Here is a 24,638-nt window from a genome sequence, read left to right as displayed (position 1 = left end):
CATTATAATTTGATTTTAGGCCCAGTGCCATATTTCAGGGTTGGATTTGCTGCCAGTTATCCTTGGTACTGTACTTTTGGGGTATTCAGCCAAGTTGATGATGCACCTGAAAGTGAAAATTGATGGATTGAGCAGATGTGTGAGCAAGAATCAAACCAGGTCAGAGGCTATACATCATGGGCAATCACAGTTGCTTGTAATCTTGTGGGGCTGTGATACGGAGCTGGGTCTTGGGGATTTAAGAGGTTGGAGTTATGAGGCTGACAGGCTGGGCCTTGAAACTGAGGGTGCAGGTCATGGCAAATTGGGCTGAACTAATATTGGGTGAAAGCTGCAAACCTTGACTTGGATGGAGTTGGGCAGGAGAGGATGGATTTGAACTGCATTCTAGCCTCAGACTTAAGTTACTTGCAGGAATTGAAGCAGTCTTGAAGGTGCAGAGTAGACTTAGGCTTCAGCCTCTACAACACAAGGACAGTGTGGTGGGACTTTCTGTTCTGGACCTATCCATTTAAAGCATTGTTTTTTCTCTCTGGGACTTGTGCATCACATAATCTTCAACATATGATCAATATCAGTGATCAGTTAATTAAAAGAAAGTGGACAGACTCACACACATACTTAATTATTTGTATTCTTGAACATTAACAATGATCAACTGGAATTTGTTTTGTTAATCCCCATGATTTGAGTGGAGCAGTTTAGATTTAATAGCTGCTGAAGCCTAATTACTTCCCCTCGATGTTGTTAAACAATTAAGTAATGATTCGATGGTAAATGGACCAGAGAGTGAGATTAAAGGGGAAATAATGCAACAGTAGATGGCAATAGAACAATTGAATTTCACTCAGGGTTCCTCTGAACAGAATGACGTGATTTCTTTGTAACTTACTCCTTCCTGTGGGTTCTCTGGAGTGTGCTGAACATCGATTTGCTTCATTAATCACCTGCAGATTGTTATTCAATAAACATGTCCGAGGAATATGACAATCTTGTATCATTGCAATTAAAAATGTAAGGCTTAGAACACTTCCAAGTCAGCGGCAGGGAAAAAAGTCGTGACATTGCTTCTTATGCGTTATCATCTAAATCGGGTAGTGATTTTTAGAACTTTACATTCTGATTCAAATTACTATGTAAGTTTGATTCTGAAAGTTTGTGATACCATCTGAATATAGTAATTAAACTAATGTGTTACAATCATTTGTAAGAATCCATTATTCTCTTAATAACAAACACATTTTAGGCGAAAGCTCCAAATGAAATTGTTTTTTGGACCCCTGCAGTTGTGTTCTGGCATTTTTAAATGCCTGTTTTATGGGATATGTTCAAACTCTTTATTGATCATTTTGTGTTGAATGCTTCTAAAAGTCCAGTGTTTAACACCAGTGAATACAGAGCTACAGATCCATGCCTGTTCTTGTTGTTGATTAAGTTTTTGCTGTCTTATTATTTTGTATTGTTGTCTGTCTGCTTCATTTGCTCTTCAAGAAGACTATTGAACTGATACGTGAAGGCAAACATTCTTTGTGAAGAAAATTGCATGAACTGGATGGAGTGCCTCTGTCTCATGACCAAAATCAGTTTTCACACGTAACAATTTTACTTGCAACTTCATTTCATTTCTTAATGGTTGTATAATAACACTTTGGCCAATAAAAATAAGCATATTTCCTGTTGTGGCAGTTTGAGATAACTCCTAAAGGATGTCAGATAACACAAAATCTCAGTCAAATGTGAATCATGTCATGGTTGCTACTTTATTTAATAAGGACGAAAGATTTGTTCAAGAACTTAACAGAACAGGGTCGTTTTGTGTTTGAAATACACATCGTCATATTTGCCTGTTTCGGTTTTGTTTAATTTTCCAATTTTGTTTAGAAATCCTGTAGGGGTGGGAGGGGAGGCAGACAGTGTTTCGTGAAGGTAGATTTCCTGTCAAATACATTTTTGAAGGAAAATTGTGATTTTTAACATTCTTTTGGGAAACCTGGATAAGAATATTTGCAAGTCTTCCATCTAGTCTTCAGTTTCATCATATGGAGCAACTGCAATAGATACCTCGACATAAAAATATTTGGTTGTAACAAATCTGGGACACTTAAATCAATATGGAAGATTACACAAGTATTTTCATTTGCATGAATAAAGTGTTACCAAGTTACCACTTTTAGATATATCAATAAATACCAAATAATGAACATGGTGTTGGGGGTTGGGGAACGATTCATTCTTATCCTTGATTGTGCGAGTTCACGGAAGATTTTATATTTGTGGTTATGCACATGCATTTAAATTTCTGACAAAGTTGAACCCAGGAATGCAATTTTGAGCACATTATTAGGGCAACTTCCAGATTGTGCTGAAAGCAGAGACTACATAAACATTTCACCAAACAATATGTTGAATTCTTTGAACAGGTTTTTTTTTGTCTAAATTGGAAGATTACCAAGTAACCATGTCAGTTGTGTTTTAGAATCTTTGTCATCTCCTCAAATGTTGTGGCTAAGTGCCTTTTTTGGTTATGCGACCAACATTTCGGCTTTTACGTACAACTTGGTTCGTCAGGTTCGAACGCTCAAGCTTGCAAGTTATGTGTTTTAGCACAAAACTGTCAAATGTTGCTGGTGCTAGAATAATGTAAATTGGTGTTAATTCTGTTGGGAGTTTGGGGAATAATAAAACATATTTTTCTCACTTTTCAATTTATTTTCATTGATTTTCCTGAACGTTTATTACCAAAGTAGCTGAGGTTGGTAGATGGAAAACTGCCGCACAAAGATGTCGGCTGAATGAGAAGATAACAAATTTGGGTAACAGATGTACTTTTTATTGTGGAAATATGTTATCTGCATATGGATCCAAAATGTCTATTTGTTTCCCAGTAGGTCACAAAAGAGGTTATTCTTTGCATGAGTTTGAACAGTTAATGTTGATAGACTATTCAGTTGTGGAGAGATTTATTAGGAAAGGCTAATGGTATTCTCACCAAATGTCCCACCAAGAATTGCACTTTATTGCTGGAATTACGAGACAATGATTTTCTTTCCTCTTTTCTCTAGCACAGGAAAAATCATGTTAAACTGATAAATCTTTCAGAGGGGCCATCATATTCAGGACCTTTGCTAATTAACAGTGTCAGCAGCCTAACAGAGCTGTCCAGTGTAAAAATGCTGAGTTCCCAAATCTTTTGGACTTATTGCAGACCTTGCAGAACTATGAGATGCTTGAGCACTTAAATCGCAATAGGTTAGTGTGCACTTTAAGCAAAATACTCAGAATAGCCATTGAGTGTTATCATTTATTGCAAAACAAGTTGAACGGAAAAGTCAGGAGATCATGCTTCAATTATAAAAGGTACGAGCGAGACCACATCTGGAGTACTGTGTTAGTGGAGTGATTTCCTTATCTAAGGCTCAATGCAAGTGTGCTTCTTGAGGTATTTCAGAAGAGGTTTACCAAATAATGATCGGAATGGTTGGGTTGTCTGATGTAGAAAGGTTGTACAGACAAGGCTTATAGCTAATAGAATTTTGAAGAGTTAGCGGCAACTAGACTGAATCATAAAAGATCCTGAGGAGTCTTGATCTTAATTCTGGGAGAATCTAGAAGTAGTAGAACACTCAACATCTCTGTTCTGCAGAATGTTGGGTTCCTCTTCCTCTCGGTCAACAGACATGATGGGGTTGGGATGAGAGTGTTTGAAGCTCTAGGTCTATTTTATTAACTTTTAAAATTTTATTTATTCATGGGATGTGAGCATCAATGGCCAGGCCAGCATTTATTACACAACTTAATTGTCCTGAGGGCAGTTAAATGTCAATTACGTTAATGTGGGTCTGGAATCACATGTCAGCCAAAACAGGCAAGTACATTATAAGAACAAGATGGGTTTTTTTAAATAAGTGAAATGGTTTCATGGTCATCAGAAGACTCTTGATTTCAGACTTCCATTGAATTCAAATACCATCATTGCAAAATGTTGAGCACCATTTGTGACTTCTCAGATACTGAAGCAGTCCATGTTCAAATGCAACAAGGACGAGGGCTGCAAGATGGTGGGTGACTTTCATGAGTAACCACCTCCAATAAGAGATAATCTGAGTTCTGGTCTGTGATTTTCAATGGCATTAGCTTCACTGAAACCCCCACTGACAGCATCCTAGGGTTACTATCAAACAGAAATTCAGCTGGATTCACTTCATCAAGGCGGTAGCTGCATGAGGAGGTCTAAGGCTAGGAAAACTCCAGCGAGTAACTCTCCAAAGCCTGTTCACTATCTGCTAGGCACAAGTCAGGAGCATGAGAAGTCAGGAGGATACTCCCCACTTGCCTGAATGGGTGCAGCTCCAACAACATCCAGGACAAAGCAGCCCACTTAACATCCGCAAGCATCCACTCCTTCCACTACCAGTGCTCAGTAGCAGCACTGCATACTACCTGCAAGATGCAATGCAGAAATTCACCGAAGATCCTGAGACCTTCCAAATGCCCCTCCATCCAGAAGGGACAGGGGCAGCAGAAACACAGGAATGCCACCACCTGCAAGTTCCCCTTCACAATTCTGACTTTGAAATGTATTGCTGTTCCTTCAATGTTGCTGGGCCAAAATCCTGGAGTTCCCTCCCACGGCATTATGGATCAATGCACAGCACATGGACTGCAGAAGTTCAAGAGACAGCTTATCATCTCCTTCTCAAGGGCAACTAGGAATGGGCAATAAATGCTGGCTAGCCAGTAATGTTCACATCCCACAAGTGGCAGGACTTGAACACAGGTCACCGGAACATTGTCTGGGTTAATAGATCAGTGATTGTATCATGAGGCCATTGCCTGCTGTTGAGTTGACTAAAGGGAGTGTCGATGAAGACAGAGATTAGGAGAGTTTTATTTATTTAAGGAGTGTTGCCTTTTTTAACTCTATTCCTCAAAATGCAGCGGAAGAAGAATCTTTGAATATTATTTAAGATGGGAAGATTGATTCTTGATACCCTTAAAAATGTTTCGCCCACTAGGTTAAGTGGTCCATTGAGTCATGATATCATGATTGGATTGAAAAGCAGAATAGGCTGAAGAAGCCAAGTGGCTTTGGTCTCTATGAATGTATTGATTTTAAAATCTGGCCAGCTGCCAACCCTTCCATCTTCCACTGAATGAGATTCTGTTTCTTCTATCTATTTCATCAATGCCCATTTGGTCAGTTATCATGACTAAATCGAACATTCATTGTTAACTTTTATGATGATGCATTCTTTGTAAGGTAATCATTAGTACGAGCCTTTCTTTAAAATTACATGTCAGATAGCAAGGATAGCTGCTCAGGATTAATTTCCTTGCATCAGCCATGGACATAAGCAAAGAACAGGTACAAATTGCAAGGATTATAATATATTAATATTATATGGTATAAGTCAGATCTCTCCATGGGGCAGGGCATGTCTTTGTCTGCCCAAGTATTAAGCCTGGCAATCATTGTTGATAGTTTGAAAGCACGAGTCAATTTATGTAGATGGAATTGTGAGAGCATGATTAATGATAAGGAACGCTGATGACCTTCTTACTTGTTCCCTAATCCTCACACTGTGCAGTGAAAGATGGACAAGGTCATTGCAGCTAACTAACTGGAAGAATTTAAATTTATCAACACATCTCAATGAATTGTCAGGATTACTCACACCAATTTGTAAATTCATAATTGTCTTACCGTTGTCTTGGTTCAAACATGGATAAAAGTGCTGCATTGCAGAGCTGATGAGTACCTGTTCTTGACAGCAAGGTTTGATTGTGGCATCAATTAGTTTAGAAAAGATTTAAGGTATTGGGAATTATGGTGTGATTGTGGTGACAGTGTGAGAATTTGCCCATTATTGGGAGGCATACTGACTGGAAAGGAAGATTGTCATGGTTCTTGAAGATTTCTTGAGGAAATGCTGGTATTGTGGTAATATCGTTGGTAATCCAGAGACCTAGATTAATATTCTGGAGACAAGGGTTTAATTTTCACTAGGGAAATTGGTGGCCCTTAAATTCAATTTATAAGAAATGGAATTGAAGGCTAATGTCTATAATGGTGATTTCTGAAGAAGGGTCTAGGCCCGAAACGTCAGCATTCCTGCTGCTATGATGCTGCTTGGCCTGCTGCGTTCATCCAGCTCTACACCGTGTTATCCATAATGGTGACCATGAAACTATCACTGATTTTCTAAAAATGCCCCTGGTTCACTAATGTCACTTACGGAAAGAAATCTGCTATCCTTATCGAATTTGGCCCATTTCTGACGCTAGAATCCCAATAATGTGGTGCACTCTTTACTGTTGCCTGAAATGACTGAGTAAGCCACTCACTTCAAAGGCAGTTATGAATAGACATCAAATGCCAGCCTTGCTAAGCAACTTGAAGGAGCTCTTTCCCTTGATGGAGAAATTAGGAAACAGGAAAATGAGATTAAAATAGTTAGGTGGTTGTGTGTGACCAGCTCAGATTTCTTGGATTGAAGGGCCATTTTATGTGCTGTTGACCTCTATGAGACAGACTTATTTTCTGTATGGCTGCATGATTTCTTTCAGAGTCATAAAGTGGATTTCATCCTCTGAGGGACAGCATTGACATAATCTTTAACACATTGCATACATCCATGAAAGAGTAAATTTAAAAAATCACCTTCATCTCAGAACTGTGCAACACAACCTTGTTGGGGTACTCTGAGGTGTGGCTCTCAAAGGTGTTTCAACAATGACTGTCTCTCCATCAGAAAATCATAAGTAAGGATGTTCACTAGTTGCGTTGTATTTTGTGTCCTCAGACACAGAACCGCTCTCCATTAGCCTGCAGCAAGACCTGGACAATGTTTGGGCTCACACTGGTAGGTGAAAAATAACATGTACACCAGACAAGTGTCAGGCAATGACCACATCCAACTCATGATCTACCCACCTCACCCTGACCTCAGCAGCAGTCCTATGGCTGCAACCATTGATATTCTGGAGGCTGCTGTTTTCAAGAAACTGAACTGAGCCTTCCTAAGGGAAATTGAGAACGAGCAACAAATACTTGCCTTTCCAGTGCCATGTTGATCCCACGAATGAAATTAAAAAAAAATTAACATGATGTGATCGGAATCAAATGATAATGGCACTGTATCTGGATTTTGGGAATTCGAATTTTTCTTGTACTGCTTCTTTGCCCCTTTTCTCTGCAGTGCAGTATTTGTTGGATGTCGATAACACACGGCAAAATGTCTTTAATGGTTACCTTGATTGTGAGTGAGGAGTTGGTTGGAGATGGGACTATACCGAACCAAAGAAGTGGAGAAAGTAAAACTGAAGCAAGAAACAAAAGTATGAAAGTGTATGGGCTTCAGAGAAAGGGACAGGTGAGATGAAGAACTGAAGAAATGAAAGCGATGTTGGGATAGAAGAATGGCTCAGTTTTGATGAGACAAGATCTCTGTGGTAATAAGCTGTTGAGATTCAGTAATGGCTGATGTGCTGATGATAAAATAGAAATAAAAATGGATGAAAGGAAAAGAAAAGCAGAAAATGTGACTAGCAATCTTATTATGACATGTCTTTTATGTTAGGACTTTTTGGATATTTGGTGTTACAGAATCATCAAAATGTTAGCTTTGGAATGGAATTTGTAAACTTCATGAATTGTTTTATATGCCTGCCTGTACTGTACAGAGGCAACTGACCTTTTGATGCTCTGTTGGTCTTTGTTGACAGCACATGTGCAAGTCCTTCAAGATATGAGATTTTTTAGCATGTTTAAGACCACTTACAATCTTTGCACTCAAGGACCCACTCCATTGCTGGCCAAGAACAGAGAGGTAATCATCAAGGACAAAGAGGGAGTCAGCACCTACTGGAATGAGCCCATATAAGATCTCCTCAACAGAAGCTCTGCCTTCAATGTGATTAACTTGATCCTATAGAATGCTTCCTGCCACTGTGGCTCAACTCCAACCTGGCATGAGGTAGAAAAGTCCATTTGACATGGAAAGAACAGTGAGGGTTCAGCAGCAGACGAAGCTGAAGCACGAAAAATTGATGGAGAAACACTGGAAGCTTTATTCTTTACCTTTTTTTCACTTTATCTTGAAGGTGGAGAATGCGCTGGGATAATTCGGTGATGTTGTAATCTTGAAAGAAAGATGGCAAGTCTGACTGCAGAGGATTTTCCAAGTTATGGTTAAGAATGCATGTGGGACACTTGCTATTATGAATGAAGGCATAGATTTTAAACACAGAGAAGTTGTGATGCAACTGCATGAAATATTTGTTAGACCACAGATTGTGTACTGTCCCCATTTTAGGGGGATGTGATTCCACTGGAGATTTACCAGGGCGTTGCCTGGTCTGGAAAGTTTTAGGTATGAAGAAAGATTTGATAGACTGAGATTATTTTCTTTGAAAAAAGAAGAGACTCGTGAGGGGACATGATTGTTAAGAGGAGCTGGACAGGGTAGACTGGAAGGAGCTCTTTCCCTTGGTGGAGAAATTAGGAAACAGGAAAATAGGATTATAATAGTTAAGTGGTTGTGTGTGACCAGCGCAAATTTCTTGGATTGAAGGGTCACTTTCTGTGCTGTTGACCTCTATGACACAGATTTATTTCTGTCCGACTGAATGATTTCTTTCAGAGTCGCAAAGCGGATTTCATCCTCCGAGGGACAGCATGGACATAATCTTCAACACATTGCAGTTGCAACAGAAATGCAAGGAACAACAACAACCTTTGTGATCTTTTTTGACCTCATTAAGATCTTTGACACCCTCAACTCTGAGAGGTTGTGGAGCTGCCACCAGAAGTTTGTCGGCATTCTCTACCTGCTCCAGGTGTGCAAGCTGTGATCTTAAAGCAGTAGATCCACTACAGGCCAAGCAGCATCTCAGGAGCACAAAAGCTGACGTTTCGGGCCTAGACCCTTCATCATCTCTGATGAAGGGTCTAGGCTCGAAACGTCAGCTTTTGTGCTCCTGAGATGCTGCTTGGCCTGCTGTGTTCATCCAGCCTCACATTTTATTATCTTGGATTCTCCAGTATCTGCAGTTCCCATTATCTCAGATCCAGTACAGTCCCAGTTCATGGGTTGGACTGATGTAAAGCAAGGTAGTGTCATTGTTTTGCTTTTCTTGACCTTCCTTGCTGCAATGCTCCACCTCACCCTAAGCAAGCTCCCTGGAGTTGCCGTAATGTTTAGAACAAAATGAATCTGTTCAACCTATGCTGTCTGCAGGCCACTTTAAAGTTTGAACTATCCTGTGTCATTACTCTAGATCATTCAGACGATGCTTGCATCTGTGCCGACTCAGAGTTTGATCTCCAAACCACTGTAAATTTGAAGCATATGAGAGCATGAGCCTGAAATAAAGATCTTCAACCACCCTGCCTCCGCGATACTGCACTATCCCCTGTTGTCAGAATTCTTAGTGAAGCTTTGGACAAGGTGGACCATATTCCTTATTTCGGGAACCTGATGTTAACAAGAATAGACTTTGGTGATGAAGTTCAACCCAGTCTTCAACATGCAAGCACAACCTCATGGTTCACCCAAAGAAGACAGTGTTTGAAGATCAAGACCTCAGATTTGGCACCAAGCTCATGGCCTACAGGGCAGATATGACATCTGCGATAATCTGGTTCAGAGACATAGACTGTGTACACAGGCACTGCAAAAACCCAGCAGAGGTGCCATTGATGCTGCCTCTACAAAATTCGATAAATCCATCGGCAGAATAGGCTTAGCAACATCTATATACTTGCTGAGGCCAGCATTGAGGCCTTCGGCACGCCTGCTCAGCTCTGCTTGCAACTGAGACTATGCTTAATGCAAGACTTGACAAGAAATCCTGTACTTGGACTTCAAGGCAGGTGAATCCTAGGAGGGCAGAAGAAATGCTTAAAGGGCACTCTAAAATTATGACCAAAATCATTATCGACAAGAAAGAAATCATGATCCAAAACTGCCTGATGAAGCGGAAGCATCTGGGAAGGAAATAGACACCAATAGACTCATTGCTGATGAAAGGCTTCAGTCAAGAGCCAACAGAGAAAGGACTAGGTAGCAACCTGGGCATTCCACCTTTGCATTCGTGCCTCTACCCAACCCCGTGCACTCACTGTCATGGACACAGTCGGTTGTGTATTGAACTCTTCAGTCACATGAGAACTCCTTTTTCGCATTGAAGCAAGTCATCCTTGACCACTGGATACTGCTTTAGAAAAAGTAGGTAGGAGGAGTGTGGGCAGATGATTGAACATCGGGAGCTGCAATTTATGTTCGAGGTTCCAAACACAAAGCTCGGAATTTAGAATCAACTGGTAGATTTGCTGTGTTGTTCCAGACTTGATTATCTTCCCTGGTGTATTTCTTTCTCCTTCCCCTGTGTTCTCTGTCCTTTTTTCACTTCCAATATCTGTAACTCTTGTTACCCTTGCTCCTTTTCACTTACCTTGTGTTTTTTGTTTCTTGTTTAAACTGACATGAAAGTTAAATGTGGTTTTGGGCTCAGGATGGTGTCAAATACTGAGTGCTGATCTATGGAACTATGTGATGACACTGTCAGAATGCCTTGAATGAGAGACTTGACCGTTTTAGCCCAGATTTTTCTCTCTCCACCACACGGTTCTTCCACTTGCTGTTATACACTGTTTCTGGTTTTCAGCGCTTTCATGCCTTTCAGTATATTTTATTTTCATCATAAATATTTGCAAATTCTGTCAGAGCGTTTCTTTGCTGACTTACTTACTTCAGTTTCCTTATGTCACCCCATGAACTTTCCATTCACAGTGTTTCCACGATAACTGTACATTTGTTGGTTTCTCCAGCAGCTAACTGACAGTTTCAGACCTTAACTGATTTTGATTAGTTCTTGTCATCAGTATCTTAGCCGACGATTTGTTAGTGGCATTTGTATAAAGGTGAGTGACATCACAAATTGACCCCCTGCTCTTAATACAAATAACCCAGGATGAAGGTGTCACATTTTTAAGATTTTGTTTTTTCTGAAGGCTTGCCACGTTCTATACTAACATTAAAGTGAATTTTCATCATTTTGTTTTAGATGACAGACACATACTGTTGTGATACTTTGTGCACACTGTTAATGATCTACAGTGTCAACTTTCTCTGTTTTCATTTACCATTCCATCTTCTTGTAAAAGGTTACGATGAATTGACTGTGATTAAGTATTGCTTTCTGCACACCAGCTGACACTAATTCACTGTTAAACAGTTTTAGTAGATCTCAGAGCTTAAGGCAAGATTGTTCTCATCTAAGCAATCAGCTTAGAGTGTCTAGCAGATGGAATTCCACCTTTGAGATGGTGGTTAGGCCAAAAGATACTGTGTGTGTGGTCAGTTTGTTTGCTTGATTTATGAATATTGCTCAGCTAAAGAAAAGAATATTGCTAAAAGAAAATAGAAAAGTTACAGTTGAAGTAAATTTATAATATTTTGCAACTAAGCAGTTGTAGGGTCAAATGATAGATCACTTGACTACTTTCGTAAGTGTCTGTGATGTATGGTCATATTATCTGAAAAGCTGCGTTACATGATTTTTCTTTATTGCTAGTGTTGGTGGCAGTCAGCAAAACAGATTACTTTTCAGGTCAAATCGATATGTATTTCATTTACTGAGTTTTCAAGCACGCTTTGTACAATGCGCAGTTGAACACTATATGAAAAAATACTGTTGATTCTCTCCAGACCATTCCCAACTGTTTATTTGTGCTTTGTTTTAACTACAGATGGCTCCCTTCCAATTCAGTTCAGAAATTTTTCAGAATTGGCGAAAGAGTATTTGTATAAATGACACAAGTGCTGTACTCCATCTTCACATGCTTGTGAGATAGTTTTAGCAACCGTCAGAGGACGGTGCTGGATTGCATTTTCTGGAGCCTCCTGAGCTGGCAGACTCTGTCAGAAATCTACAGGAGGTCAGGTTGTCATCAAAATATAGCGACTGATTATTTGCTTGGATGTTAATGAATCAAGCACTCAAACTTAGGACTGCAAATGTTGCCATCAATGGCTGACAACTTGTTTACAATACAATGTGGTACCTTTCTTCTGGTGGAATTTTTTGCTGAAAATAAACCTATACTAAGTGCCATTTGTGGGTCAGCCAGCAGGTTAAATGTATGGTCGAGTGACTTTATGTAAGCGCGTTCCATCAGAAACTGAGGAATACTAATGGGTGCACATTAAAAGTATGTAAAAAATTCTGAATATCCTTTTGTATTTCTCCCTGTGTTGAACTTAATATTGAAAAAGTATTTCAGTAATTTAAGTAATTTAAACTGAGCAATACCTGTTTGGATTTTTTTAACCCAGTTATGATAATATGGAATTGATTTGTGTTCTTTTGTCTGCGACATTAAGTCATGTTCAATTAAGGGATATTTTTCCCAGCTCTGTTTTGTTTAAATTATTTCGGGATTGCCAGATCACCAATGCCAACCTTACCTTTGTCCAGATAGCCAATAATTTTCAGAATGTATGAAAATTATATCTGTACTGATCATAAGTAAAAAAAGTTGTTGTTGTCAGTTTACCACATTATCACGTAAACTGCCTATATAAATATATCAGCTTGCACTACAGTATTGAGGGTTCAGAAATGAAGTCACATGGGAGGCACGCGTAAGTCCACGTAAGTTGCAGAATAAGTCGAGAAGGGCATTTTGAGAGAAAAGTTAGAGAATCCTTAGCTGTGGAAACAGTAGCATGGATGTTACGCTAAACCTTAAGTTATCACTGCTATCCTTCAGCTGGAGTGGTGTATCAAATTCTGGACACCTCGTGTTTAGCCAAATATCAAGACCCAAGAGAAGTTTCAGAATTTTCAGAAACAATTTACCACACATTAGCAAGAATGCAGAACATCGGTAAAATGGAAAGATCATAAAAACAGACCTCTTTCTCCTTTTAGCTGTGAAGATTACACTGGTTAAAAAATTTAGCTGAGATCTTTATGATTATAATGCAGCAGTACGGTGTAACTGCTTCAAGTACTGTAAGGTTCAGTTGCTAGAAAGTCACAGATTTGAGATAATTGGTTAAAGTTCCAGAGGAGACATGAGGAGTACTTGTACTGAGCAAATTTTCATGGTCTGGAATGAACTGACTGAAAAGGTGGTGATTGAATTACAGCTTTCAAAGGGGAATTGAATAAGGATTGGAAGAGGAAAAATTATCAGGTAAAAGGAAAAGGATATTTTGCATTTGATGAGCAGCCTAGTCATGCAGAGTAGACAAGCTGAAGATGTCAGAGGCTTGATCCAGAAGTTGAAAATAAGCCAAATATTGTTCTGTAGCTTGTTCTTTACTGGAAGATACCACTGGTGGATTCAAGCCATCCAGACTTGAAGTGAATGGATTCTGCTGTTGTGTGCCTTTGTGGTCAAGACAGTACCAATAGAATTCAGTTTGGTGTGCAATGCTTTTGACTGGAGATTAGGCTGCATCTGAGAAGGAGAGCTGAAATTCATGTTGAGAATGAAGTTTTGAAAATATAGAGACTGAGATTGATCACATGAATCATGATTTGGCTGCCTGGTTTTATCTGCCATTTAAGGTATAATTTATAGTTTTTCCTCAAAATCAACAGAAGTTACTTTACATTTTAGAATATAGCGGTTATGCAAGATAAGAAAAGGCTAACTGGCTTGCTTTTTTTTAACATGTATACCTTTATGAGTTCTTCTGTTTGAAGCGTGAAATCTTTTGGCACCATCTGTCAGTAGATGTTTGAGATTGCAACTTTTAAAAATGAAATGATCCTGGATTCAGTTGGGCTCGAAAGAAAGGGCATTGGTCCATGGAGTCAATTTTAGCTCTTGACAGGAAACCAAGTAAGACCCACGTACCCACTTTTTTTTGCTTGTGTAATGATTGGAACCTGATGGACCTCTGACTACGAGATCTTTGACTCACCTGGACCCATCAGGAGGCACTGGCTGACCAATATTAATGGGGAATTTAGAATTTCCTCAGTCAGAGGACTGACTCTGAGCTGGCTGGCCACAGCCAGTGTACTGTCCACATGTAAATAAAAGGTGACTGGATGACGGGATAGCAGTTTCTGTGCAGTTATTTCAGCTTGCAACTTAGTACGTTTATTTCCCTGAAGTGCCCATCCAATTTCCTTTCAAAATCATGGATTATTTCTGCTTAATACTTTGGCACGTTCCAGATCATTACTGCTCTGTATATCATATTTCTTCCCTTGATTGTGCCCAGAACCTTAAATATGTAACCCCCATCCCTTGTACTCTCTGCTGATACGAGCATCTTTTGTTTGTTGACTTTATTGAAATGTTTCATAATCTTTTATACTTCTACCAAATCTTCCCTGAACTTCTGTGCCAAGGAGAACAATTCCACTTCCTCCAAAACTAACTTTGTAGTTGAATTACTTCATCTGTGGAATAATTTTGATAAATTTTCCCTGTACTTTCTGAAGGGGCCTGACATCCTTCCCAATACTCATGAACACAACTGAACAAATTGATGAATTGTTGTCTAAATTTGGGTGTTAAAGGTCAAAATAAATTCTTACTGAATACCTGTGCTTAACAAGTCCATGCTCACTTGCGTTTTCTTAGTCACAATCTTATTATGACCTGCCATCTTCAACAATGTGCACACTTGGGTCCCTGTCTGCCTGCATGCTATTTAGAACCATGCTGTTGAGTTTATATCATGTATTTCTATCACTTTTGCACCTCGGAGTATTGCGTTTTAAATTCATTGGGCTATTTGTCAATCCCAAAGCCAATCCATGTCCCATTTCATGCCATATGCATAATTCTCACTGATTCTCAACCCACTGTTAATTCTCTTTGAATATATTCAGTGACCTAGCTGGACTGCTGGCTGGAACAGAGAATTCTAAACATGAACAAATCTCTGGTAGAAGTAATTTCTCCTTTTCTCCATCTTAAATGGGTGTGCTTTCTTTTGAAACTCTGTCTCCTAGTTCTAGAATGTCAAGAAGTAACTTTTTTCATCAGCTCCCTCCCAAGGCCCGAAATGATCTCCTCTCCTTTCTTGAATAAGAGAAAAATGAGAGATGATCTTTTGAATGTAAACCCAACCTTTTCAATTTTTTCCTCATGAGACAAACTGATTCTTCCCAGGACTTGGCCTAATAAACCTTGCCTGAGCGTTCTTCCAAAGCAAGCATATTCCCTTGTTAAGTAAGGACTCCATATTTGTCCTATGTCTGTAGAGCTAAAGGGTAGGCCTTCTCCAGTTTTAAACATTGTATGCTTGTAGAAAAGGCCAACGTTTTGTTTGGATTCTTAATTATTTGCTGTATCATCCAGATCTCTCCACTGCAGCATTTTGATTGATTTCTCTGTTTAAGTAATCAGCTTTTCCATTCTAATTTGCAACATGGACAGCCACGCAGTTTACCACTTAGCAATTCTGTCAATTTTTTGCCCACTCACTTGGCCTATCCTTGTACATTTTCAGACATTTTGTTGTCTCCTAAAAACTTGTCTTACTGGGGCAGCACGGTGCCTTACTGGTTAGCTCTGCTGCCTCACAGCGCCAGGGGCCTGGGTTTGATGCCTGAGCGACTGTCTGTGTGGAGTTTGCACATTCTCCCCTTGTCTGCATGGGTTTCCTTTGGGTGCTCCCACAGTTCAGAGTTTTCTCCTACAGCCCAGAGATAGGCTAGGTGAATTGGCCATGCTGAGTTGCCCGTAGTGTTCAGGGATGTGTAGATTGGGTGGGTTAGAGGAGAATGTGTCTGGGTGGGATGCACAGAGGGTCGGTGTGGACTTGTTGGGCTGAAGGGTCTGTTTCCACACTGTAGGGATTCTATGATCTTCCCCTCCATCCTTTTCCACCAAGTTGTTTCAGAAACAGACTTCTCAATTTGATGGCATTGATGGTGTAAAATTTGGATCAATTTTGTCACCAAGTTGAATTGTCTGATATTTACTTAAAAAGAATAATATCAGATAATGTGTCAGATTCTACTTGGGACTCCTTCCAAAAACAAGGCAGTGGAGAAGTTGCTATGAAACCCAGCTTCACATTGATCTTGCCTGATGGCATGATGATTTTCTGAATGCCCTCCTGCTATCTTTTTGATAATGAATTGAAAATTTTGATAATAGCATGAATCAGGCTAACTGGCCAGTAGTTTCTGTGTCTGTTTTCAGTCTTAACAAGAATTGTTATATTTGCAATTTTTTAATCGGCTGTGACCTTTCCGGAATCGAGGAATTTCTGAAGGATGCAATCAATATGTCAACTGTCTTTGCAGCAAGCTGTTTTAGGACATGAGGGTGAAAGCTATTAAATCCAGGAGGCTTGTAAATCTTTTGTTCATTTGCTCATTCATTTTGCAGTTAGGCATTGATTGATTCCTATGATGTTGATTACTTTAAGTTCCAACTTTCCTCTCATCTCTTTATTGTCCACCAGTCTTGGGATGATTTCTGTCTCTTCCACTGTGAAGACAGGTGCAACATGTTTTTTGTCTCTTCCATTTCCTTTCGTTCCTTCCATTCTTAATTCCCGGCCTCAAACAAATGGCAAATGCTTGCTTCGGTTTTTTAATTAGTTCTGGAACCCCTGACTGTTTTTATATTTCTTGTCAAGGTGGAACTTCTTCTTTTCTGAGTTATCCTTTTACATTTCTAATCTTTTTTCTGTCATCTGGCCTCCAAGTATTTTTTCTAGTCTTGTTTTTTTTCTGGTCCAATTTAATATCATTCTTAATTCTTGGTTATCTGTGGTTGGTGCATCCTTCTTACAGTAACTTTTAGCCTGAAACAGAAACAAAAATCGCTGGAGGTATTTCAAGTCCAGTCACCCTTCTTTAGGGCCAGATAGGCCTGAGGAAAAAGTAGTATATATGCTGAAGGGTGTGAATGGTTGTGTGGCCTAAGCAGGTGAGTGAAGACAGAGGGCAAAGAGAAGACTGGCAGACAGAAAGTTAAATATGTTAAACCAGGAAAGGAGAAAAGCTGATAATGGAGACCTTTCGTAAGTGAAATACGTTGGCTGTGCTGAAGCCTGAGTCTTGAGGATGGGACAAGGTCATGTAACAAGATGTTCGGGTTCTAAAATTATTGAACTTGATATTGAAACCTGAAGGCTGCTGGGTCTCCAAGTGGAAAATGAGATGTTGTTATTCTAATTCATGCTGAACCACTGCAGCAGGCCTAAGGCAGAAATGTTGGCGAGAGAACACAGTGATTAACCCTCCTTTGAATCTTCTCATTTTCTTTGGATCAAAAGTGTGGTCATGGCTATCTCCATGGGCTCCAGTTATGCCCTTCTCTTTATGAGGTATGTGGAACGTTGCTTGTTCCAATCCTACTCGGTCTATCCCCACAACATTTTCTCCAGTATGACATCATTGCTGCTTCCCTGTCTCATACAGAATTGCAAAAATTGATCAATTTTGCTTCCAATTTTCACCTCGCTCTCACCTTCATTAGTCCATCTTTGACTCCTCCCTTGATATCTCTATTTCCATTTCTGATGATAGACTGGCTACCAATATCAGCTACAAACCAGCCAAATGTCAAAGTTACCTGCCCTCTTCTAAGGGCTTTCCATTCTCTCAGTTTCTCTGTCTCCATTGGATTTTTTTCTGACGATATCACCTTCTGTGGGGATGGGGTTCCCTCAGAAATGTTTACCTTTTTTCTCAACTGGAGATTCCCCACCATTGTGATTTACAGGGCCCTGACCCATGTCTGTCACATTTCTCAACCTTTTGCCTTCGGCCATTTTCCGTTCCACAACACCAATAGTGACCCCCACCAGTCCTCATTTTGCACCTCACCGGTATCTGCATCCATAGACTTCAGGCTGCCATTTCCACTACCTCCTGCAGAATGCCATGATCAGACTCACCACCTTTCCCTTGTCAGCATTTCCCAGGGGCTGTTCCCTTCAGAATATTCTGAAACACTCCTCCTGCACTCCCAAACCTCCCCACACCCCATGGCATGTTTCGATTCAGTTGCAGAAGGGGCAATCCCCACTTGCCCATTTACTTCCTCCCTCCTCATGATCTAGACATAGCTTCTAGGTGAAGCAGTAACTTATTCTGTTACTCAACGGAGTCAACTGTATTCATTGCTCACAATGTTGTTTCCTCGACATGGGGGAAACAAATTGCTGGCTGGGTAACTGCTATGTGGAACACCTGTATTCTATCTGTTACCTGCCACTTCAGTACACTATCATCTGCCCTGGTCAACATTTCTGTCTCAGGCCTGCAGTGCACCAGTGAGCCTGAACGCAGTAATTTTAATGTGATCCCCACGTTTGATCACTTCTCACGACTACCCATTTCAAGTTGTACTCAGTTTTATTTTAGTTTTCTTTCTCTGTCCTACCGATTGCCAGTTACCCTCAAAAATCACATCTCTGTGATGGCAATGCTTTTGCTTTCATAGACCTGGTTTTGAATGCTGTGTGCACTTAGATAAAGAGACGTTAATAATTCTATCTTTTTTCATTTTTCCCTACCCTGACTTGTTGGTATTGCCATACTGTTGTTCATTCCTGTCACACTGCGGTTATCCTTACCTGTAAGGCTACTCTGCTCTGTAGTCCTTACTTTGTCTTCAACTTGGCAAATTTTCAAACACGTGATTGGCCCCTATATAGCCCTGTCTGTAGACCAACTTACATGATTTACCTATATATTGTTCACAGCCCAATTCAGGTAAATGTTTTCCCAACAGTACAGCTCCCACTTTCTCCAGGACTGCTGGTTTTGCCCATGCATCTAAACTGTTTTCTCTCTTCATCAACATTTGAGCGATGCAATCAATTCTTACAAGTTGGTTGTCTTGTGGTAATTTTCTGAAAGCTCAGGTAGCAACCCAGAGATTATTACCAATACAGTTTACATTTTAGTTAGTGTGACTTGTATTCCGTCAGCAGAATCTCTGATGCTGGGACTCGAAAGACCTGTGACAATCCATTCCCGCCCACCACAAGTTTCTCATTAATGTTGGTGCCAGATAAGAAACAGAATTGAAACTCATACATAATTCTGAAGAGAAGTATAGAGCCCTTTCAAATGTGCTTTCCACACATACCTTCGTTTTTTAACATCTCCCACATGAATGGTTCAATGCACCACAGTGTCATAGTTAGTTCTGCTTATCCTTCCTGCGGTCTGTTTCGTCCCCACGAGTTGCAGAAACTTAAAACCTGTTGAACATTAAGGACTGACCTTCTTCCATTCTGGATCCACACGCTGCTTAGCGTAGACCCAGTGTGAATTGCTGAGTCTGAGAAGTGTAATTGCCTGCTGCAGAAATGTGCCAAGGTGACTTTAGAGCTCATCCATCACAGTCTGATCTGATGCTTGGACTCTAGAACGTAAGTTTGGAGCTCATGTTCCTTCAGTTGCAGACACTTATTGCACTAAGTCATAAAACATGGAAACAGACCCTTTGGTCTAGCCAGTCCATGCCAAACATAATCCCAAACTAAACTGGTCCTACCTGCCTGCTCCGGGCTCATATCCCTCCAAACTTTTTCTGTTCATGTTCTTATCCGAATAGCTTTTAACATAATTTTACCACAGCCACTTTCTCAGGAAGTTCATTCCACTTTCAAACCACCCACTCTGTAAAAAACATTTGCCCCTCAAGTGTTTTTAAAATCTCTCTCCTTTCAGCTTTAAAAATGTGCCCTCTAGTCTTGAAATCCCACATCCTAGGGAAAAGACAGCTGCCATTAACTCTAACTAGACTTCATTATTTTATAAACGTCTATCAGGTCACTTCACAGCCTCCTACATTCTAGTGAAGGAAGTCCCAGTCTATCCAGACTTTCTTTACAACTCAAACCTTCTAACCAGGCAACACCCTGGAAAATCTCTTCTGAACCCTCTCCAGTTTAATAATAGCCTTCTTATAACTTGGCAACAAGTACTGGACACAGTTTTCCAGAAGAGACCTCACCAATGTCCTGTACAACACAACTCCTGTTCTCAAAGGGCTGAGCCATGAAGACAAGCGTGCCAAACGCATTTTTAACCACTCTGTCTTTCTGTGATGCAAATTTCAAAGAATTATGCGCCTGCACCTTAGGTCCCCCTGTTTTACAACACTACGCAAAGCCCTACTGTTAATTGTATAATCCCCACCCTTGTTTGTTGTACCAAAATGCAATACCTTGCATTTATCCAGATTGAATTGGATGTGCCATTTTTCAGCTCATTGCCCCATTTGATCAAGATTCTTTTTCTTCACTATCTACTATGCCACCAATTTTGGTGTCATATTCAACCTTTGTAACCATGCCTTCCGTATTCTCATCCAAATTATTTATATAAATGACAAAAGAGAACCCAGAAGACCCCTGTGGAGCATGGCCTGAAAAGCAACCCTCTACTACCACTGTCTGTCTCTTGCCGTTAGGCCAATTATGTGTCCATTTGGCAAGCTCACCCAGAATCCCATGTGACCTAACTTAACTAATTAGTCTGTCATGTGGAAACTTGTTGAAGGCTTCACTAAAATCCAAACTAACAACATCTGCTGCTCTGCCATAACCAATCTTTTTGGTAACTTCCTCAAAAAACTCAGTCAACTTTGTGAGACATGATTTACCTTGCAAAAACAAAACCATGCTGATTGTCCTTAATCAATTTTTGGCTGTTTAAGTGCTCGTATAGCCTATCTTTTAAAGACTTGCATAAACAAAATTGATGTAATTTGCACATGACACAAAATGACCATGAAGCCAAGTAGTAAGGATGACCAAGAGTGGAATCTCGGCGGGTTAGGTGAGCCAGCACAAAATGGGCAGATGGAATAGAAAGTTGGAAAATGCAAGTTTATGATCTTTTGCAGGAAGAATGGAGGAGGTTAATATCAGTTAAATAGAGAAGGATTGCACAAAACTGCAGCAGAAGGATTATTGCATGAATCGTAAAAGCTAGTATCCAAGTTTACTGGTGCACCAGAAGGGCAGATGGCAATGGCCTTTGTTTCCTCGGAAGCAGAGTATAAAAATAAGGAAGCATTGCTAAAACTGTCCAAGGCACTGGTCAGACCACACTTATAATAATCTGAGCAGTTTTGGTTCCCCGAATTGAAAGGAAAATGCACTGTTACTATCGGTACTTCAGAGAAGATTCACTCAGTTGATCCTGGGAAGCGAGGGATTTTCTAACGAGGAGATATTGAATAAGTAGGACCTATATTCAGAGTACAGAAGAACGAGGGGACCTAATTGAAACAGATTGGATTATTAGGGCGCTTGACAGAATAGGATGCAAAGAAGTTGTTTCCCTTTGTGGAAGATTCCAGGACCAGAGGACTTAATTTTAGAGCAAAAAAAAAAGAGATGAAGAGGAATTTCTTCTGAGTATAGTCAGTCTGTGGAATTTTTTAGCACAGAGAGCTGTTGAGACTGAAGTGTATTTAAGGCTGAGATAGATAGGTGATCAGAGATAATGGGGACTGCAGATGCTGGAGAATCCAAGATAACAAAGTGTGAAGCTGGATGAACACAGCAGGCCAAGCAGCGTCTCAGGAGCACAAAAGCCGACGTTTCGGGCCTAGACCCTTCCTCAGAGAGGGGGATGAGGAGAGGGTTCTGAAATAAATAGGGAGAGAGGGTGAGGCGGACTGAAGATGGAGAGAAAAGAAGATAGGTGGGGAGGTAGGGAGGGGATAGGTCAGCCCAGGGAGGACGGACAGGCCAAGGAGGTGGGATGAGGTTAGTAGGTTGGAAATGGAGGTGCGACTTGAGGTGGGAGGAGGAGATAGGTGAGAGGAAGAACAGGTTAGGGAGGCGGGGATGAGCTGGGCTGGTATTGGGATGCAGTGGGGCGAGGGCACAAGCTAGGCTGGTTTTGGGATGCAGTGGGGTAAGGGGAGATTTTGAAGCTTGTGAAGTCCACATTGATACCATTGTATCTGAAGGTTGCAGGAACAGCAACTCAAATTCCGCTTGGGAACCCTGCAGCCCAATATTATCAATGTGGACTTCACAAGCTTCAAAATCTCCCCTTCCCCCACTACATCCCAAAATCAGCCCAGCTCGTCTCCGCCTCCCTAGCCTGTTGTTCCTCTCACCCATCCCTTCCTCCCACCCCAAGCCGCACCTCCATTTCCTACCTACTAACCTCATCCCACCTCCTTGACCTGTCCGTCTTCCCTGGACTGACCTATCCCCTCCCTACCTCCCCACCTATACTCTCCTCTCCACCTATCATCTTTTCTCTCCATTTTCAGTCCGCCTCCCCCTCTCTCCCGATTTATTTCAGAACCCTCTCCCCATCCCCCTCTCTGATGAAGCGTCCAGGCCCGAAACGTCAGCTTTTGTGCTCCTAAGATGCTGCTTGGCCTGCTGTATTCATCCAGCTTCACAGTTCGTTATCTGAGATAGATAGGTATTTTGTTCACTAAAGGAATCATGGGGAAAGGTAGGAAAATTGCGGTGAAGATTGTCAGAATAACCGAGGTCTCATTGAATGGCAGAGCAAACACAATAGATCGAATGGCCTAGTTATGTAATTGATTCAAACGTATTTATCATCATTTTCAAAATAATGTGTTGGATGTATTTTGTAGACTTGTCGGCCAACGTGCAAGATTTATATGACTTTATTAAAAGTGTAAACCAGTGCTTGTAATTCCAGAAATACTGTGTGAGTATTTTCATCCTACTGACAGTAATAGGTTGATTTGGCTCCTGCAACTGAGAGGTTGCACTTGATGGTGTAGTAGGAACTGCAGATGTTGAAGAATCTGAGACAGCAAGGTGTAGAGCTGATGAACACAGCGGGCCAAGCAGCATATTAGGAGCAGGAATGCTGACGTTTTGGGCCTAGACCTGAAATGTCAGCCTTCCTGCTCCTCTGATGCTGCTCGGCCTGCTGTGTTCATCCAGCTATGCTCTTGATGGGTTCAGGTTATGTCTTGGTTGTCATTTTCTTCCTCAAAATACAGGTCTCCAATTTCACGATATCAAATCTGTGATTGGATTAAGTTATCACCAAGTCACACAGCTGCAGGTACTGATGAAAGTATAAGATTAGAGAGAGTATATTGGAAGAGAATATGAGTAAATGAGTTATGGGAAGTTTGCTGTGTAGCACTGGCAATGAAATCAGTCGTGGTAAAATGTATTGCTGCACACCAATTGGGTTACTGACAATTTCTTCCATTCCCATTTTTAGAAACTTGAATGATGAACCATTGAATCTGTAACTTGTTTATTTTTCTTTTTATTTGTTTCTAATGTTTTCACTTTAAACTTTAATCAATATGTCTTGGTAAGTAACTTACATAAATGAGGATTTCCTCCTGAAAAAGTGTTCGATCATGTTAACATTCTCCATTGATCTTCAAGTGTGCTGATAAAATACTGGAATTGATCAACAGTTGGAATAGTTGCTAGGTATTGTATTAGTGTGTTTATGTTAATAAACAATTTTCATATTGTGTCACAATCCCTCAAACAGTGACAGTCAATTTAATTTTTTGAAGCACATTTGCTTCAGTGTGGCAAACACAGAGACTCCAGAAACAGCAATGTGAAAATGACCAGATAACTTATTGCAGTGTTTTTGGTTGAACAAGTAGACATCAAGGAATGTTTGTTCCTCTTTGAAATCAAACCGTGGAAGAAATGTGCTCCCCTGAGAGATTCAGGGCTGAATTTAACATCTGATAGCAAATAATTCCTCTTAAACTGTTCTCTCAATCCTGCTTGCTGCATGAGCCTAAATTTTCTGTTCAGATTTCTGGAGTGAAATTTGAATCCTGAAAATTTTTATTCATGCTTGAGTCAGCATGATTTACAGCTAACACTTAAAAACATTAGCTAAGACAGTATTTCTTCCCTGAGGCTAATGTACATTGCAGAGTAGCCCCATTATATGAAAGTGAAATTCCAGAATTTGACACATCTTCAGCAGAATTGGAAAAAAAAGCATATTTCCCAAATATTCTGGAACCCCATGGAGTAAGCTTCCTTTTGGGCTGTGATAATTTGATATTATTACGATCCCATGTAATGAAAGTGTTGGACTAGTCAATCCAGAATGAAACCTGGCTTTGTTAGATGTTTAATAAGTTTCAGTTTGTCAAAGTGGCGTTCAGTCACTTTTACAAGGCTCTAGATGTTCTTTAGTGACAAGACAAATTTATTTCACAAAAGTGAAAAATTGCTTCATAGATGTAGACAGACAATTTAGAAATATTTTGACACAAACCAAAACTCAAGAGTTTTCACCTGTTTTCCAGCATGATTCATCACAGAAACCCAAGTCCATTGAACATATCCTCCTGTCTGAACTTCTTAAATTTTATCCTTAACTGGCTGCTTACAGTTTCTAATGAATTGTGGAGACAACTTTACGAAGCCAGTCAGTATCTTTAGACAGTGAATCTTTCTGATGTTTCTCAGGGCATAAACTTTCTCACTTCAGTTAATTGCAGTCTTCCACACAAGCTGAGCTAGCTTGGAGCTCCACAAACTGGAAAACACTTCTGCTGAAGTGACTGTTTGCCTTGAACTCAAAAACTCTTCTCTAGTTTTTCTGCTGTCAAAACAAACAAATTTCCTGAAGGTCACGTGATCCTCTGAAGGAAATATTTTCACCTTGTCTTTGAAATAAGC

At 40.3% G+C, this 24,638-nt stretch overlaps 1 protein-coding gene across 6 annotated transcripts in view; it reads left to right on the top strand.

Moving 5' to 3' along the window:
- The window catches only part of LOC125448069 (phosphatidylethanolamine-binding protein 4), a 383,111-nt gene that overhangs the window by 18,717 nt on the left and 339,756 nt on the right, over nt 1-24,638 (top strand). The window lies entirely within an intron of this gene.

Source organism: Stegostoma tigrinum, chromosome 40 (assembly GCF_030684315.1).
Source record: "Stegostoma tigrinum isolate sSteTig4 chromosome 40, sSteTig4.hap1, whole genome shotgun sequence".
In the NCBI taxonomy this organism is placed as follows: Eukaryota; Metazoa; Chordata; class Chondrichthyes; order Orectolobiformes; family Stegostomatidae; genus Stegostoma; species Stegostoma tigrinum.
Note: the sequence above shows the minus strand (reverse complement) of the source record. Positions and strands in the feature narration are given on the sequence as shown.